Source organism: Rattus norvegicus, chromosome 4 (assembly GCF_021556685.1).
Source record: "Rattus norvegicus strain SHRSP/BbbUtx chromosome 4, alternate assembly SHRSP_T2T, whole genome shotgun sequence".
Classification (NCBI taxonomy): Eukaryota; Metazoa; Chordata; class Mammalia; order Rodentia; family Muridae; genus Rattus; species Rattus norvegicus.
Genome location: NC_141537.1, coordinates 124,492,331 through 124,511,910, shown reverse-complemented (window position 1 = coordinate 124,511,910; position 19,580 = coordinate 124,492,331). Strand labels below are relative to the sequence as shown.

Genomic DNA, 19,580 nt, shown 5'->3' with positions numbered 1-19,580 from the left:
AAGGCAGTGGCAGGAACCCTGCAAGCTGGCCCCAGTAAAGAGGTACCTGAGGCTGTCACTTGTCACCTATTGTTTTTGTTTTGACAACCCTGCCCCCTAGTTGGTGACTAGTACTCTAAGTGGCCTTCAGCAAGTGCTCAGCCCTGCCCCCTTTCTCTGTGAGGATGCCCTTACCCCATACCTCATCAGGCTGTATCGCAGCCTGCCCCCCACAGGCCATAGCCTTGGTATGTCTCCCATCAGGCCATAACTTCAGTGCTGTAGTCAGCTCTAGCTGTCAACTTGATGTAACTCTAGAGTCACCTGGGAAGAGGGACCCAGGTCAAGTTGCCCTGTGCCTGTGTCAGTGGAGCATCTTCTTTATTGCTGATTGCTACAAGGAGGGCCCAGCCCACTGTGCTTGATGCCACAGGAAGGTGGGCCTGAGCTGTGTAAGGAAAGTAGCTGAGCAAACTGGTGAGAACAAACCCGGAAGCAGTGTTCCTCCAGGCTCCTGCTTTAGTTACTGCCTGGACTTCCTTGTTGATGGGCTGTAACTCAAATAAACCCTCTCACCCCCCAAGTTGCTTTTGTTCAGAATGTTTTATCACAACAGAAAGCAAACTAGAACAGTCAGCTTATTCCCCCAAAGATCTTATCCTCACCCTCTGTCCAATCAGACAGAATTCTCAGCCTCAAGCCTGGCAGTCACATATTGGTATATTTGGGCAAGAATGGGTTTGTCCCTTGAAAGCTCAAGAAGCAGTGGTGTCTCCTAGGCCAGGCTGCCCCTGGATACACAGTGCTGACTAGGATGCATCAGAGAAGCAGACCTGCCCAGGCCTTGTAGACCCTTCTCCCCTCCTGCTGCAGCTGTTTCTGGGCAGGAGGGCCGGGAGCAGATGGCATCTAGGCCCTGAAAGTGTCCCAGGAGTTTGCTGGGGCAATCAGCCATCTGGTGCCCTGCACAGGAGGCCCTGAGCCTGTCCTCTTCCCATCCCTGCCTGCCTCAGGGAACCTATGACAAGGGGAACCTCTTTCCCACTTGCTTCTTCCTCCTGCCTTGCTGTTATGGTCCTTCTCCTTGCTGGGTATGCAGTGTTGGCTCTGTACTCTGGGCCCCCAACCTACCTGCTGCCCCATCCTGATGAGGCCACAGTGGCCAGAATTCACCTGACTCCTCCTCTCCTGGACATAGCTTAGGCAGTCTTGTGCCCTTGAGCACAGTTTGAGCTGAGTCTGGGCCAGGGGAGGAGACTGGAGGCAGAGTGGGGACACTTCCTTCTTTCCTCCCTCAGTACTATACCCATTCCCACTTGGGTTCAGCCCTACAGGTCCCCCTGCTCCAGTGTTCTACTGTCTACCCCTCTCCCGTGTTTTTAGTTTTGAGGCATACATATATTTACTGCATAGGCCATGCTGGCTTGGAACTCCCGGATGGTAGGGCTGTGCTCCCACCTAGGCCCTACTGAATCTCAGTACACAAGTATAATCAATCCCCTCTGTGCCACCAAGGTGCCAAACCAGAACCTCAGGAGAGATTCTCACAGGTGGCAGGCAAACATTGTTTTAAGAAGGCCATTGTTCACTCTAGAGGAACCTCTGGGGCCTAAGGCCCACCTTTTTTCTTTTGCCCAAGGCCCTTCTTGATGAGCCATACATATAAACAGCACTTATTCTAAGAGCTCACAGATGGGAGGCCAGTAGCAGGCCCTCCTCATGGGGACACATCTTCTTTCTATCAGGATACAGAGCATTCACTGAGTACTTACCCTGTGTCAGCTCAGTATATGTCAGGGGCTTAACTGTGGCAGTGTGCAAGGTGGAATATCCAGGCCTTGAGGAGCAGAGAGATGGGAGAGGGAGGAAACAGACAGGTGATGATGTCATCAAATGGAGGTCACTACCTAGAAAGTAAAAGTGGAAGGGTGACAAGGATTAGCAAGTCAGCCAGAAAAATCCTCTTTAGGACTTCTATCAGAATAAATGGGCCCAAGATGTAGCAAGAGTGACATGCCTTCAGCCATAAAGGGAGTAAAATCTCAACCCCAGCTATAGCCTGGCTGACCCTGGAAGATGCGTCAAGTGAAAGAGGGCCATCACAAAGGCCCTGTGCTCACACCATGCATAGAAGTTTCTAGAACAGACTTCTCTACAGAGACGGAAAGCAGAGTGGGGGCTGCCTTAGCCATGGAGAAGCACAGAGAAACAGGTACAGGTTTGTTTTGGGAGTCAGTCTGAACTAGGATGTGGTGACAGACATGGAGATACTGCATCTATGGGCCCACTTTAACTGAGCGAAGTATGCGAATTACCCCTGAATGAAATGACTTCTACACTATGAAGGGGAGAAAAGAAAAAGTGATCTGAGCAGGTAGCCTTGAGTGGTGGTTGACCAAGAGAATGAGCTGGAGAAGACCCTCTGGGCAGAGGGCATACCAGGTACAATGACCCTGAGGCAGGAGCCACCTGTGTGTTTACAGATGTAGTTGGAAGCCAGGCAGTCAAGCAGGAGTGAGGAAGGAAGTGGGTGGGGCCAGCCCCTGAGGAGGACATGCATAGTTTTGGGGTAGAGAGACAGTACCTGAGGTTTCTAGACAATCCACTTCCATGAAGGAATGAGACCACTGCAGGGAGGGAGGCACAAGGTAACAATGATGGCCATTGTCTAGTTAGGAAACACTGTCCTCATGGGAGACAGACAGTGCAGGCTACAGATAGCAACAGTGACAATACAGACAGGGCCAATTGCATTCGGCCTCGGAGCAGCAATATGGGGGTTTTGATGTGAGGTGAAAGCTCTCTGGATGCAGGCTTGGCTGTGGTCCTAAGGAGGTCAGCACAGCCAGCTGGGGCAATGGAGAAGACTCTCCAGTGTGGCCTTGTGTGGGGCAGGGTCTCTAATTCATGGAGGCCTCAGAGAACCCTCCTGATCCTAGAAGACGAGGATGGTCACTGTGCTCTGGCAAAATGACACCCCTGAATCCCAATTGGTCCCAAACAGGTTTCAGAGTAAGTAGGGCATTCTCTTCAGTATAGCCACCTTACTTTGCCTTTGTCAGGCAGGCTCAGACTGGCCCTCAGTGGGACTATAGTACCCACGTGGCCAGAAACCCAGCCGGGGCTTGGCATTCTGAACAAAGCAGGCTGGCCGAAACTCGAGTGGCCCGAAACGCGATAGGTCATAGGAGGCTGGCCAGAGAGCAGCTGCATTATTTATTGTCTGTCCAGTGTGGCTGTTTGAACTGGCCAGGCCTTGAAGGAACCCTCTGGGCAGTATCTTGTACAGGGTGGGTACGGGCTCCGGGGTGCTGGCCCCCTTACCCAGGGCGGAGCTTCCTGGATGCTGACTGACCAGAGAGGAAGTTAAACGTCAGCGTTGTGGTGGGGCGGTCCCCTGGTAGGGAGGGCTGAGGTCCTTCGTCCCCAGGGCCCAAGGAGGCAGGTCAGGCACTGGCTCCAGGGAGATCTTCAGTCTTCCCCTGTGACACCGTGAGTACCACTGTCTTCATCTGGGAGCCTGTGAGGGGCTGGTGACTCTCAGCAGTCTACAGGATCAGCAGATGGGACCTCTTGTGAAGGTTTACACTGTTTCTAGTAGCTGTTCTGAGTTGTTCTGCAATTGACTGAGTCTGAGCCAGGCTCTGGAACCCAGGTGCTTCCCCACAACTGCCTGAGGGCAGCATCAGCTACAGGGAAAGCTCTTCAGGGACATAGGCCAGTATGGGCCAGGAGCTGCACAAGACCCATTGGCCTACCTAACTACAGGCATGTACAAGTACCTCACAGCTACCGAGAAAGGGGCCTTGGCCATACCTACTCCATAGCTGAGTAAACTGAGTCCCTTAGGGGCTCAGAGCCACTGGTTTATGGCATGACACTCTTTATGTCCCCACTGCCACCCTCCCTTGACTCCTCAGAGCATAAAGTTTGGAGACTTGGGGCAGAAGGAATCCTTGCCAGGCCTAGTCTAAGGTTCCTGCCTTGGACAGTCCCAACCCACACCCCTGAATATTTCCTCCGGGTGCCCCATGCCCCACCCTCACCCCACCCCCATCCGGAGCCACCTGACCAATGGCAGTTCAGCTTGTTTCATTTCTTTATTTCTTTCTGAACCAGGCCAGGATAGGGGCTGGATCCTGGGACTAGGAGAGTCTTGGAGGAACAATCCCTGAGTAATGCTGTGCTTTGGGAAATACTTTTTGGTGAGGGGGTGGGCCCGAACTCATCTACATCCCTAGGGAAGTTCCCTTTCCAGATCCCATCCAGCGTCATGATACTCCAGAGAGGGAGGCTTCAATGTTTTGTGTAAAGCAAGCCTCAGAGATGTGGGGACATCTGTCTGGTGCCATTTGGCTAGTGGATGTTTGGGAGCTGGAGTGCAAACCTGGAAAGATTCTAGGCCTTCCCTTCTTTGCAGTCTTCTGTATGGGTGCCAGGGAAGGAGAGAATGTTCCATCACTTCCCTGTTGCTGGGTCTGTTTTTCCATATGCCAAGGGCTGGCTCCCATCGGAAGCCCCAGGCTGGTGGAGGAAGCTGAGCTGAGAGAGTAAGGAAGTCCTTGCTGCTTCTGGAGCTTAGCTAGCAACACTCTCCTGATAACCCCGGGGACCCTGGAGAGTTGGGTTCTTCATGTAGCCTTTGTGGGATTGCAGGGCCCAAACTGGATGCAGGCTCCTGTGCCTAAGACCCATGTCAGTCCAACCTAAAAGACCTTCTGAGCACAGGTCAGAAAGGCCGTGACTGTGAGCCAAAACAACCAAGTATCCACGAGGACCTCAGACAGTTGCCTCAGTCTTCTGTCTGTCAGCTAGGCAAGTGGGACCAGGAGCCTTTCAGCTTTCAGTGACTGTGACTCTAAGCAAAGTGTCTTGCACATTATCCACTTAAATTTATCAAATCTCATGTCAAGCATTCATTGGGTACTTCCTGAATGCCAAGGTACCGTCTTGTCTATGGAACTAACAAAAGGCCATAAATTAGATCTAACTAGTTGCTCATCTGGCCTAGGGTCCTCAAACAAAACTAAACTAATAACAGCAGCATGGTGGATCTGAGAAGGCTGGTGGTACAGGGATCAGTTTTATTTTGATGGTCCCACATTGCTTTTGAGAAAGCACCTGCTGGTCACGAGTCTGCTGAGGCCAGTTGTTGTGTGTGTGGTGGGGGCCCTCTTTATGGTCTCTGTTTCATGGTCCCTCCCATGTCCCAAATTCAAGCCAGTATGACTCTGGAAATTCCAGGACAGAGGTAGCAGGACTGGCCAAACAGAAGGTGAGTCCAGGCCGAGTCCAGCAAGTGGGGCACTGAGGAGGCTGCCAGCTGGCACACAAAGTAGGGTGCTGGGCTGTGGTCAGGCTGCAGGTTAGCAGCCCAGATTCAGGATGTCAGCTCCTCTGTTTTATTGGTTCTATGACCTTGTTACACACCATGTCTCTTGCCATGAGGACCTTGTTACTTCCAAGTGAGAAAAAGGCACAAACCATACAGGCTTAAGCAGAGAGAGTTCAAGAAACTGAAAGGTGGAGGGGTGATTGCTTCAGGGGCTCCAGGATCCAGTGACTGGCTCTGCTGGTAGATTTGGTGTTTTCCACATTTTCCTACTGTGTTCACCCTGAGGCAGGCTGTCTCTATGTAGGCGGGTCCTAGCATGTGGCAAGTATTCAGAAAACCTTAGCCATCCCCTTCCATTCAGTGTCATCACCCCGTGACAAGCCAGCTAGTGAGCAATGTACTTTTCTCCATAAGGTTGTTTGCTCTGCCCTGGGGGAGGTAGGGGAAGAGGAAATTGCCACACAGGGCAGTCAGGGCTGAGGAAGGGGTGAGCTAACAGGCCAGAGGAGGAACATCAAAACTCTCACAAGAGCTCCCCAGGAGTTCCCTGGACTGGGGGTGGGGGTGGGTGGGTAGCAATTGTGTTACATTTCGATGCAACGGAGGGTATTTGGCCTAGGCATTAAAGACCAAGGAAGCAGGTTCCTTAGTGTCCAGTCAGATCTCAGAATGGGCTGCCCAGCCTGTGCTGAGTCAGGAGCCCTGCTTCATCATCACCACAGCTGGTGTGGAACTACAGCATGGGAGTGAAAGATAGCCCTAGGCCCAGGTGCTATGTAGTGCTAGACACCGGCCCATCAGGTACAAAGTGATGGATTTTGTCCCCATCTTTGTGAAAAGGAGAGGCCCCAAATGGGGCTATAAAGAGAGAATAAACATTTAGTGGGCACCTACTGTATACGAGGATCTATCTAGCACTCTGTAAGTTCCCCCATTGCGCCATGTAGCTACTACTGAAGGTTCCTCACCCCTGTGTAGAGAATGGGCAGTGGTATCTGCATCCAGGGCTAGATTTGGTTGGAATTCATTCTTTGGTAAGGTTCTGTGGCCTTGACTGCTATCAGGTGGCTGCTGGGACATCACCCATGAAGGTGACATATAGGGAAGTCATCATGCTCAGAACAGGCATGTGTTCAGGAATATGTTGAAATACCTTCCCATCAGGCCAACTGCAGAACCTCTGTCAACAGCCACAGCGAAGGCAGCCACAGTTGGTCTGAAACCAGGGCATGGAGACAGCCAAGCCCAGTGAAGGGTGAAGTGACAAAGGACAGATACTTGCTTTTGAGTACCGGAGTTTAAATCCTGTGCGCTAATTGAATCCTATTGTCTTCTCCCATCAGGGATAAGAGGAGCTGGGGGGAAGAACATGGTGTGTTCCCTGGCTGAGACCCACTTCACAGGGGATAAGAAAGCCTGCCTCAGTTTCCTCATCTGGGAAATGAGATCAACCCCAGAGTTATATAACAACCAGGGGTATCTCAGGGGCAATGCCATGACAACAGTGCAGTAAACATCTGGATTGTTAATTCCCAAGAAGAGACAGGGTCTCAGTTTGAGCTAGAGTCCTTAAATGTTACCATTTTGCAGCCCCCGACTTCAGCCCCCTAGGAAGCTGGTTCAGGCCCAGTGTCCTGAGGTAGGTACCAGTTCAGCCTGTGTAGTGGTCAGGCCAAATGCATGGCAAACCCTGAAGTGAAAGCAGAGTTTCCAGTATGTCACCTCCCGGATGTTCTTGACAGTGAGACAAAGGAACCTGAGAGTAAAAAGAAATCAACCAGTGCCCTTTGCCCTAAAGCTGCAGCCTTTCCTGGGGCACCGAGGTAGATGTTTAAGACACTTTCGGGTGCTGGGGAAGAAATTCTGGAAGGTTCCAGGAGGAAGTGGTATTGAAGTCAGGTCTGATGAAAGCTAATATAGGGTCCTGGACAGAGTAGCCAGGTCACCTGCCACCATGGTGTATTTCCATCCCTCTGGAGTCACATGGGGCTTGGGTGCACTGAGGACCTAGATTAAGCTCAGAATGAAAGTCTGGTGAGGCCTAGAGGTCCAGCATGTTAGCTCCTCCTGTAACAAGCAAGCAGTCTATGTCCTTTCCATTGTGACTCAAGAACAAGTCACTCCACACTGGCTGTTTATCTCCTTCTGTTCCTGAGGAGGTCCTGGTACAGATGAGTTCAGGGTCCCATCTGTGTGCAGTTGCTGGGGTCTCTCCCTTCTTTCACTGCTTGCAGCTCATCACTCTGGCCCCTGGGGCTTTTCCATATGACAGCCTCTGTTTGGTCTGGCCCTTGGGCTTTCTTCTTAGCCTTGGAATAAGCTGACTCCTATTGTATCCTTGGTCCAAACGTAAAACCAGTGCATTCAAGTACCCTGGGCTAGAGACTGGACAACTAGGTAAGTTCTTGCAAACTGACAATCTTATGGAATCAATTACAGACCTGGAAGGCCTAGTGACAGTGCACAGAGTCATTCCTTGCCATCACTCCAAAGTAGAGTCTGATGTCCCCATTTTATAAGTAAGAAAACCTAGGCTTGGAGAGACTGAAAGTTTACAGTTAGCAAGTGGCCTCAGGTCCCAATTAGCTTGGTCCCCAGAGCCTAGCTAGCTCACCTTTCTTCCTTGACAATTTATCTGGATCCAGCCTGATCCCAGTGAGTTATCTGAACTCATCCCAATTCATAGTGTGTTCCAGGATGCCTGGGGGTACTTGCCAGAGGATAGATTAGCTGGACAGACCCTGGGCTGGAGACAGGCAGGGCTCTGTGACAGAGAGGATAGGTCCTAGTATTACTTGGAGGAACTGGGGTAACTTAGTCTTGCAGTGAAAGAATTTAAAGTTAAGACTCAAAAGGAAGCTCAGGACAACTTATTACAGGTTAAGTAAAGAACAGCATAGGCAAGTTAGAAGAAATCTCATTGGCCTCCAGGAGAAGGCATGCTGGAGAGAATCATTGGCTTTAGAGTTAGACATGCAGGTCAGAGAATCAAAAAGCCCATGGCAGTTGGGGCTCCGAGTTTATATGCCACTGGATTCCAGGCCTTCGTGTCCCAGGGCAGAGGAATATTTGCACAAGGGGCTAGTGGTTAGAAGTAGACATAGAGACAGTTGAATAAGAAAGGAAAACTACTCTGAGGATAGAGGTGGGCTTATATGCCTGATTAGGTTCTTTGTAGTGTCTGCCTTGCCTGTTTGTGTTCTCTGGTCTTTTCTCCTGTAGGTACTGTTAGTTATAAAGTCCAACTAAAGACGTCCAGTCTTCCTCCACAAGCTGACTTAATTCCTAGGTTGATGTCTTATTTTAAGGACCCTATTCTGCTACTATAGTGTTTCAAGCTTTTCAGATTCACCCACTGTCTCCTTGAGGACCTAAACTATTTTACATCCAGCCAACAGTATCTCTAGCTACAGGCTGTGGACATTTGGGCTGTTACACCTTGCGGCACCTTGTTACACCTTGGAGGAAGGTGTCAGGTTGAGGCTCCCACCTTAGAAGCTTCAGCAACATTGGGTTATGACACTGGGGACATTTCAGAGGGAGTTTCCTGGGGTTGGAAGACTAGTTCCAGAGAGGTGCTACCCTGCAGGTGCTGTGACAGGGTGGGGGTGAGGAGATGGGGAAACAGCTACTCACTACTTCCCCTTTCAGCCCGTGCAGAAGATGAGAGGCCCGCCTCCCTTATCACCTCATGTCCTGTCAGTGGTCAGCCTGCCCACACCCCCAGTACACAAGGGGAAACTGAGGCTTCATTTCCCTGTCACAACACAGGAAAGGCTGTTGGTAGGGCTTCCACTGCTTTGTGGCCTGCTGCCTCGCTATGTGATCTACAAAAAGTCACTGAGCTACTCTGGACCTAAGGTTAGCATTTACAAATCTGAACTGTGATTCTTCCCAGAGCAGAAAAGGAGGCTCATGGAAAGACTCTGGCCCAGTGCCTGGGCCTTTAAGCACTTAGGATTCCTCTCTTTGGGTAATGGACTCTAAGGGTCACACCCTCCATGCTTCAGAGTAGGAGATAGCATGGGTCCTAGAAAGCTGGCCCCAAATTCCATTCTGCCTGAGCAAATTAAGTGGCCTTGGTACTTTTCTGGGCCGTGGTTAACTTATCTGGAAAAAAAAGTGGCTTAATAACCATCCTGACAAAGGTGAGAAAAGTTAACCAATGTGTGACCCAGATGGATTCGCCTGCCTGTCAGGGTGGGTACCCAAGCATCTTCCTCAGCACCACCTTCCTGCTCCAGGAGCTAGGCTGAGTGAGTTGTTATCTGGCCAACAGTGTACCTAGTTAATACCTCCTCAGTGCCCTCTGTGTTGAGCCCAGAGTGGTGGTGGTAGACAATGGAACTCCTTCCTCTTGGAATATCTGGGGCTCAGGAAATGGACCACAGAGTAAAATGGGGCAGTGTGGTTTTGAATGGCTTCCTGGGTGGTCACAGAGGACCTGAATCCAGAAAGAAGGAAGACACTGGATGAAGGACCAGCTGGGGAATTCAAGTTCTAAGGACAGAGGGACTGGGGACTTCCAGCCGTATCCTTTTGGGGGATGTCTAGTTGGGCACAGAATCTGGAGCCACTCCACTGTTGGAGAGTGCTCACCTTGTTGCCTCAGCACAGACTGGAAGAGGACCGCACTCTGGCTGCAGTGATGGGGAGGTAGCCTGTCTGGCCCAGGAGCCCCAGACTGAAGGTGATGGGGGCTGTGAAGAGCCATACTCCAGGAAGGCAGTGGAGATCAGTCTCAATGTCAGCATCCCATAAACAACCAGGTCTCCTCTTCAGACATAGACTCCAGAAGTCACCTGACCAGCTCTGCCTCCGGGTCATGTGCTCCGGGACAGGCCACTGTTTCTTCCTGGTGCTGGCTTCCTGCAGCACAGTAAGAGCCATGGCTGTGGCTGGCAGCCTGTATCTGCCAGGTACTGTGGGCTGTACTTTTATACCCCATTCTTGCTTCACTGTGGTACTAGTGACATCATGTGGGACTTTTTGGCATGTGGACTCTGCTGGACATGTTGAGAACTGGTCTGAAAAGACTAATTGGTTTTGAAAAGAAGTTTGTGCCATGAAGGGTGGGCATTTGTGTCCAACAAGAAATCCCAGAGCTGAAATACTAGAGTCCTCTAGATAAGTCCAAGTTCCTCTTGGATACCATGAATGCATGGCTCAAAAGAAGAGCCCAGCTATGGCACTTTTGAATGACCTTTCCAAGGCTGTGCCACATCTGCAGATGCTAAGGGGCCTGTTTGGCTACCTTTATGTTGAGGATAAGGGGAATTCTCTTGGCTGCACGAAACCCAGTAGTTACAGATACAAACACCTCAGGATGTAGCCCTGTGCTAGCTCCCTACATGGCAAAATGTGGTGTTCCAGGGAAGGTTTGACTTGCTCTTCCGCTGGACAGGATCCAAGGGTTTGAAGACTACAAAGTCTGTTCTCAGTTGTTTCCCCCAGGGTATATCCTGAGAAGCCAGGGCTAGAAGGGCTTTGAGAAGTCACCTAGCCGTTTGTTCCATCATCACTTAAAGCAGGGTTTCCCAATAAGTCCAGACCCCTTGAGGGTTGAATGATCCTTTCACAGGGGTCACCTAAGATCATCGGAAAACAGATATTTACACGATGATTCATAATTGTATCAAAATTATAGTTATGAAGTAGCACTGAAAATATTTTTACGGTTGGGGGTCACCACAACCTGAGGAACTGTTTTAAATGGTCACAGCATGACGAAGGTTGAGAACCATCTTGTTAGAGTGTCCTGTGAGAGTGTTTGAGGGGGAACAGTGCAAGCTGGGTACTTAAAACAGAGCATGATAAACCCAAGCCAAAGGGATGAGGTAAGGGGTGGGACCCAGAACAGGGAGAGGCAGTCAGCTCAGCCTCAGCTTCAATCCTGTTGCTTCATCTGCTTTCAGAGTCAGGACAGAGATAAGGGTGAGCTCCACCCACTGGGCCACCAGGGAGAAGTGAAGGGCAGGGGCAGGGCAGGAGTAAAGGACCTCCAGAAAGGTTGTGGACAACCAGGGATTGGATTTTGCTTTTAGTTATTTTATTTTATTTTATTTTATTTTATTTTATTTTATTTTATTCACAGTGCTGAAAGTAGAATCCAGGGCCTTAGGCTTGGTAGATAAGCACCCTACCACTAACCACATGACCTCAAATTGCTGTCAGTGCTTTTGCCCTCCCTGTACTACCAGGCCTGGATCTTCTCTTCTCCTCCTGTTTCCATTTTCCTCTACCCTTTTTTTCTGGGCTCAAGATATCCTTCTCTCTTAGCCTTGCCCACAGCTAGGATGGGCTGGAGCTAGCAAGTACCACCCTGCCCTGCCTGTACCACAGGGTTGTTGAATGTGCAACCAGCTCTCATCTGTATAAGGATTAGTCCAGCCACAGCTTCGCCAGAGTCCTGGGTGTTGATGGCTCACCAAATTTGCTTTGGAAGCTGGGGGAAGAAAATTACTTTAGGTTTGAGGCCAAGCTGGGGGTGGGGGGAAGCCTCATTGATTTCTCATGGCAAATCTCATCTCTTTATTGATATCTAGTTTTAATTTTGGTTTTGGGTTTTCAGTAGTGGGGATTAAATATAGGGCCTTCGCAAGTGCTAGGCTCAGCTATCTTTTTTTTACTTCTCACTAACTTATTCAGACTGGCTTCAAATTCTTTCTGTAGCCCAATCTAGTCTTGAACTTGTGATTCTTCAGTGTCTCAGTGGCTGAACTATATAGGCCTATACTCCCAGTACTAGCTTTGATCTTGTTTTGCAGCTGGGGAAACTGAGCCAGCCAGGTGTGTTGCAGAATTCTTTTCTAAATTCTGGGAAGTAGCAGCATCAGAATTTGAATTCAGAACTGATCTTTCCTTCGAGGTTGAGGGTGTGTGTCCCAAACACTGACTTAAAAGAGACTCCAGTATTTTCATATCAAACCAAACTCACTGTTTCCACCCCCTTCCCTCTGGCTGCAGCCAGGTAGTGACACCTCTCCCCCATCTGCAAGATCACAATGGCCTGGGGCAGTTTCTGAGAATTAGTTCCTACCTGACCCAAAGCTGGTATCCATCTGGTCTGTCTGGAAGATGCCCCTTTGCTAGCAGCCCCCAGCATTCTTCAGAGTGGTCCATGTCCCCTGCAAGCTCAGTAAGTCAGAAATCAGGGACTGATGACACACTATCCCTCACCTTTTCTGGCCTCTTCTCATGCACACAGCTGTGAACTGGAAGGCCAGAAGGGCCAGATTCAGAGGAAGACAAATCCACGGAAGAATGACTGTAGACAGGGTCTCCAGCCTCTTGGGCTGTTTCTCCATCTGTGAGATGGACAAAGATTTCCATTAGGACACAGACTGTGCCATTTACTTGGGAGGCTCCAGAAGAAGCTGGTCCATGAGGCTGCTGCCCACCAAAACTCATCTGCATGTCAACTGGAGCTGGACTCAGAGAGCAACCCCAGCATCTCCCCCAGTTTGCTCTGGCTGTGTGGGTGAACAGTTTGTTTAAAAATGTGTGAGTTCCCTGAGGTTGTGAAGACTGCTCTTGGCCCAAAGCATAGTCGATGCTTCGGGGTCTCAGTTCTACAAACAGGTGCCCTGATATAGGCATCACAGGAAGTCAGTGGTGAATTCTCAAGGGCTAACTGCTGCTGCATAACAAGCTGTGGGGTGCTATGGCTTGAAATAGCAGTGGTCTGTGATGTGGCATCTGCCATTTTCAGCTGGTCTCCCAGGAAGGCCAGATAGATTAGAAGGCAAGAGACAGCCCAACAAACACGGCCAGAGGATAGTGTCTTTTAGCAGAGCCTCTTGGATCCCTTACTGCACCTGCACTCTTGAGAGGAAAGAAGAATGTCTGACGTTAAAGGACTTGTAGAGCCAGGTCCTGGAGTGAGCTCCCAGAACATCAGCCGTAGGTCAAGGAGGCAGATGGAATCCATCCACCAGACCAAAACGGAGAGTCTTCCTTAGGAGTGTAAAGTGGAACCCACAGCTGCTAGGACAGGATGGGGAGGGGAAAGAACAGGCAGAGAGTGGGACTCCTTGGGGCTGGAAGACAGTCCATAAAGGAACCCTTTGCTTCTGGGTGAGGGCAGGTGAAGTAGGGTGGGATTTACCCTATGATCCTCTCACCACGTGTTTTTTTTGGGGGGGTACTTTTTGTGGTTCCGGGGTCATGTGCATGCTCAGTAAGTGCTCTGCCACTGAGATATACCCTGGGCGTAGTGCTTAGGGTTTCAACATAGTTTTAGGAGTATGGAGCAGTTTGTGGTTGTTAGGAGTGATAGTAATTTTGTTTTACTCAAAACTGTTGTCCTATCCTCTGGTCTTGCAACTAAGTCTAAGCCATCTCAGACTTTTTTCCTCATCAACTTCCATATGGCCTCTCAATGGCAAATGACACTTCACACGGCAGCACCCCCTCCCCCTCCCCCTCTGTGTGGTCTCCTAAAGGCATGCAGGCCCCTGCCTTCTGAATCTACTACAGTCCTAGGGCAGCAAGCAGAGAGGTGTGTGCCACAAGCTCCCAGACTTAGCCCAGGGATCCACTATGACTAGAGCTTCTACCACATTCTATAACTTGGTCCTACCTCTGGGTTATAGGACAGGCCAGCCCCCACCATGGGAAGACATGGATGCTAGGAGGGGGATCTGTGGCCATAGTTTGCAGTTGTGGGATGCCTTTCAACAGGATGCCGTAGAAGCCTTGTGTCACACAGGCTATGCAAGTTTTGTTCACAAAACCAAATGTTACCCTGGTACGATTACACTTCAGTCACTCAAACCTTAGCGTGTTTCTTCTGTGTGCTGCTCCACTCAGCAGCATTAAATGTCCAGCGAGGTCCATCAGTGTCAGGTGCTGCAGCCTGTGCTGGGAGGAAGGGACCCCAGACCCCCAGACACCCCCCCCCCCCCGGATGGGCAGAGCATCTAAGAGCCACTTACCTCCAGGGCCTCTTCACTTTTCTGTTTCTTCAGGTCAACTGCACAGACCATTAGCTAACAGTCTTATGTTGATATTTAAATGAAAAAAAATTAAAGCCTCCGTTTCTGGGTCACATGATAAGAGCTCGGTGGCTACATGCGAAGAAATAGGAGAAGAAAAGCTTGGCATTGACTGTCAGCGCTAGCCCTTGGTCTCATGCCTTCATCACCACCCAGGCCCTGTGCTGGCCACTTAGCCTCCAAATGACAACCTGGGCTGAACCCTGACTGAAGGGGCTCTTGGTCTGTGGGGGGGGGGCAGGTAAATTGGCTACCAGGTCCCAAATTCCTTAGGGTTCCAGAGCCTCAGCTGCAGCCTCCCACCCATGGCTGGCCTCACCCACCGAAGCAAACCCTCCCTTTGATCTTTTGCTGCCCTGCAGTGGAGCAAGTGAGCCTCCCATCTGCCTGGGCAGGCTTTTCCAGGAAAGGAGTTTGGCTGCTTTTCATAGGAAACTGTGAGACGCCCCCCCCTCCCCTCACATAGAGCTTAACTGAAGACCCGGTTTAGGGAGACTGCAGCTGGCAATGCAGCGGGTGTGTTTGGGTTTGAAGGATGTCAGCATGTGAAAAGCAGTGTTTGTTTGGTCTGCCACACTGTTGGCTGTACATATGGGATGCAAGATTCCTTAAAATAAGTCAAGGCTCCCGGCTTGGGAATCCCCAAGCCTCCAGGAACTAGAATCTCTGAGAAGTGTCAGCTGTGTGGTAGGGTGGAAGCTCTGTTGGGTCCTCTGGAGGCCAGAGCTCAGGCTGGTCGGCCACTGTGCTCTGTGCAGGGAGGGAGGTGAGGTGTCATCTGCCACTTCCCAACCCTGCCCTGACACATGACATCACACCTCAACCCTCAGCCCTTAACTGCTCTCCTACCTAACCCTGTATTTGCTCCTACAGACAGTTCTCACTTTACTGGCCAGGAGATTGCTCTGAGCACGCACTGCTCTCTGCGCAGAGCTTTTGTCTCTGGACTGGTATAACCAAATAGCTGAAATGAGATACTCTATAAAGAAAAGAAGGGTGTTTGTTTGAGAAAAGGGGTTTGTTTAGCTCAGAATTCTAGTAGCAGAAGATCCAAGCATCATGGGGTCAGTGTCTGGTAAGGGCCTCAGTTTGGTCACAATATGGTGGACGAGTGGATTGGCTAGAGTACAGAAAGGCTAAGGACCTCGTTTTACAATGCACAAGCTGATTCCCAATAACTACAGCCCCAAGAGAGCATTAACCTCTTCCTAGGGCTATGCCCCAACTATCAAATCTCAAAGGTCCCTACTATCTCTTAGCGCTGTTGTAAAGGGAACCAAGTGTCTACCTTGTGCTCCTTTGGGAAACAAACCCCAGCCAAATCCCCAATGGCCCTCACTAAGCTTGAGGTCACAGGGCCTCTGGGAGAATTTTACAAAATTTGACTTCCTTATAATCTTGGGCCATGAGGCAGAAATGAGTCAAGATATAAGTCACTACTCTCCAGGATGCTGGGCTGGTATGAGTATGGGGCAAGGTGTTGCTGTGGGTTGCCAATATTCTCTTCCTGCTACACAGCCCTCCCTAACTAGGCTGCATCTCAGCACCAGAAGGGCAGTGTGTGTGTATGTGTGTGTGTGTGTGTGTGTGTGTGTGTGTGTGTGTGTGTGTGTGTGTAGGGTTATGCACACAGAAGGCACTCACTAAATATTCTCTGAGTGGCAGCCAGAAATGTATCACCATACTGACCTCTGGTCATATCTTCTCTGTGATCTATCAGACAAGTGGAGTGATAAGCTGAGACCTCCACCCCCACCCCCACCACCATCCCCACGCCCCATGACCTTTGCTCACCACCATTGCTTCTCCCTGCAGCAATGTACGATTTAGCTGAGTTCTGGCTGTATTTTTTTTTATTCTTGAATCCTTCGAGTTGTAAGAATTTTGAATTAATTATTTTGATTGATATTATATTTAATTCTTTTGAACTAATTAATTTGAAGTCGCGCGTGTGTGTGTGTGTGTGTGTGTGTGTGTGTGTGTGTGTGCGTGCGTGCGTGCCTGGGATCACATTTAGAGTCACAGAAAATGTGTAGTAAGACATTTACCCCTAAGTAACACTCCAGTCTTTTTTCATAAGAGTAAGACATTCAACAGTTCAGCATCACCACAGTCCAAATGAAGTTTATACAAGCCATGCTTTTATTTCGGCATTTGCCCCAATCAGGTTCTTTACATCAAACTTCTCCTCCCTTTGCTTTCCCCTCCCTTTCTCCCTCCCTCCATCTTCTGAGGAAGGGTTGTTGTTGTAAAATTATATTAAGGACTGTCTTTTACCCAGCTATGTCTGTCACCGCAGTGCCCCAAGATATCTGCTAGATATCTTGGCAGAAACACACCCCAACTGTGTGGCGGCCCAGTGTGTCTGCCACCACACACTCTCCCAAAGTCAAATTGGCACAAGAAAGAACACACAACACAGTAATCTCTGATCCAGTTGATAAGATATAATTGCCCACCTAAACATACAAAGCTCTGTACACTCCATCCCTTAAGAACATTCGTAACTGGGAAAGGAAATAACAATCAAAATGTAAATAAGAAATATCCAAGTTAATAAAGATGAAAAAAAAAACATTCATAATGACCTGTAAAGGTACAGTGTGGAATCTTAACGTCAGCCTCCATGTTCTCTCTCGGCTGCAGATTCTCTCCATCCCTCCTCTCTCCTCTCCTTCCCGCAAACTTTTCTCCCACCCATCCTTCCTTCTCATGAATGACAGGCCTCATTCTATCTTGTACCTGCCTCCCTTGTGACATCATCCCACAAGGGTCTCATGTAGCTCAGGCTGGCCTTGAACTCTCTTAGCTGAGGATGGACCTTGAGCTCCTGACCCTACTGCTTCCACTTCCTAAGTGCTGGATCACAGGTGCTGCCACCACTCCTGGCCCCATCTAATTCTTGTGTTGCTTTGAGTCTTAGTGTGTTTTCTAAAGTCTTTACTGAAGGGTAGTATGTATGCTATGAAACCCAGCCACTGTAAATGTGTACCTCTACAACATTAGCATATTGTCCATGTCGGGTAGCCAGCACTACAACATTATCTGAAGTCACTCTACTACACTCCCTTGTCTCCCACACATCCTTAGCAGCCATCAACCCTCTTGTCTCTGTAGAGTTGCCTTGGAGGGGTCTTCTGTGGATGGAGACCTGTGATATGTGGCTTTTGCTGTCTTGGTATGGATTCAAGGGCTGTAGCATATCTACACTTTATTTCCATGCGTTGCTGAGTAACGTCTACTGTCCATCTCTGCACACTGGTGGTTGTCACTTTGGATATTTAGAAATGATATTGCTGTGGGTTTTTGCCAACACTTGTGAATGAACAAACAGCTAACTGTAAATGCAGTCTTGGGTTAGATTAGAAAAAATAAGCAAGCTGTTCTCCAAAGCAGAGGCCCCTTCCCACCCCCACCACACAGTGCCACTGAGGGTGTACTTTGTGTCCTCTCCAACATTAGCTGTCATCTTCAGCAACTCCAGCAACCTCTTTGGTGTGAAGGGCTGCCCTCTGTGGCACTGATTTACACGAACCCTTTGATCAGTGATGTTAGGGGCCTTTCCTACATTCATAGGCCTCTTATTTCTCCTGTATCTAACCCTGATCCTGGTTTTATTGAGTTATCTCACTGAGTCATTATTTTTCTTTATGCTGCAAATATAAGCACTTCACAGTGGTTACAGGACCCACAGGTATCTTTTCCTGTGAGTGGGTATCGTCTCACTTTTGGGGGGTGGTTTGAAACAGGATCTCTCTACAGAGCCCTGGCTGTCTTGGAATGCATTGTATTGGCGAGGGTGGCCTGGAATCTGCAGAGATCCACCAGCCTCTGCCTTAAGTGCTGGGATGAAAGGTGTGCACGACCATCCCTGACTCTTCTCACTTTTTTCTCATTTCTTTCTTTCTTTTTTTAAGATTCTCTCCAGCCCTTCTCACTTTTTTTTTTAATTTTTTATGTTATTTATTGATAAAGACTCTTATAATTTTTTTTTTTGGTTCTTTTTTTTTTTCGGAGCTGGGGACCGAACCCAGGGCCTTGCGCTTCCTAGGCAAGCGCTCTACCACTGAGCTAAATCCCCAACTCCCCTTCTCACTTTTTTGATGGCCTTTTTTTGATATGCAAAAGTTTCTCATTGTTATAAGGTCTCATTTATTGATTTTTATTTTATCCTTGGCATTTTAGTGCTGTGTAAAAAAATAATGGCCTAACTCAAATCAGTCCTGTGATGTATCTAAGAGTTTTGGAGCTGTCTGTCTTCCATTCAGATCTTTGATTGTTCTGAGCCAAACGCAGGCAGTAGGAGGTCAGCACTCAAAGTGTCCTATTGCGTATAGACAGCCAGCTGTCCCGGGGAAGAAGCAAAGGCCAATGAGTTACCTCAGCACCTTGTCAAAGTCACACCTCACTCTACAGTGCTTAGTTTTGTTCTTCTCACAGAATTAGGAGTGGAACAGATTTTGGAAGGTGGTAGGCAAGTACACTGCCACTGAACCCTCTTTTTATTTTGAGGCAGGGACTCACTGAAGTGCTCAGGCTTATCCTTACTTACTCAGTAGCCCAGGCAGCCCCTGACCTTGAGACCTTCCTGTCCCAGGCTGCTCAGCTGAGTGGCTGGGCTCAAAGGTTTGTATTACCAGTTTGGCTGGCTTCCTTCCTTCCTTCCTTCCTTCCTTCCTTCCTTCCTTCCTTTCTTTTTTCCACATGGAAAGGTTTAATGAGAGAAGAAGAGTAGAAGAGGGAGAAGTAAAGGAGGCCGGCAATGGGCACATGGAGGGAAGGGGCAGGGGAGGGGAATGGGGAGAGAAGAGACAAAGGGGAAGAGGGCAAGAGAGCGGAAAAGAGAAGAGATCGAGAGTGGCTTTCTTTTTTTCTTTTTCTTTTCTTTTTTTCTTTCTTTCTTTCTTTTTTTTTTTTTGACTGAGAATGGAAGAACTCTGTGTGTGCTAGGCAAGTAACATCCTACTGAGCCACACTCCTGGCCTGACCATACACTTTTAAATGCTATTTTCATCGTGTTAAAACCCTCCTCCCATTTAAAAAGGTCATCTAGATGACTCTCCAGAAGGAAAAGGTCTAGCCCATAACCCCTGCCATAGTCTTGTTACCCTTGTTCTGAACACATCCCTATCATGGTACCCTCCAGTGTGTCAAGGCTAAACACTGGAAGAGATGCTTACTCAAGTGGGGCTTCACAGACCACATTCTTACATTTGAAGATCCTATGGCAGAGAGCTGGAAGGTATAGGTTCAGGCTAGGTAAGGGAAGC

At 49.2% G+C, this 19,580-nt stretch overlaps 1 protein-coding gene across 25 annotated transcripts in view; it reads left to right on the top strand.

The window, feature by feature from the left end:
- Iqsec1 (IQ motif and Sec7 domain ArfGEF 1) overlaps positions 1 to 19,580 on the top strand; it is a 319,742-nt gene that overhangs the window by 220,954 nt on the left and 79,208 nt on the right. For 3 of the 25 annotated variants that reach the window (XM_087659276.1, XM_087659280.1, XM_087659261.1), the window contains exon 1: positions 3,394 to 3,471. The gene's annotated coding sequence lies outside the window, so the exon portion shown is untranslated. 25 annotated transcript variants of the gene reach the window in all.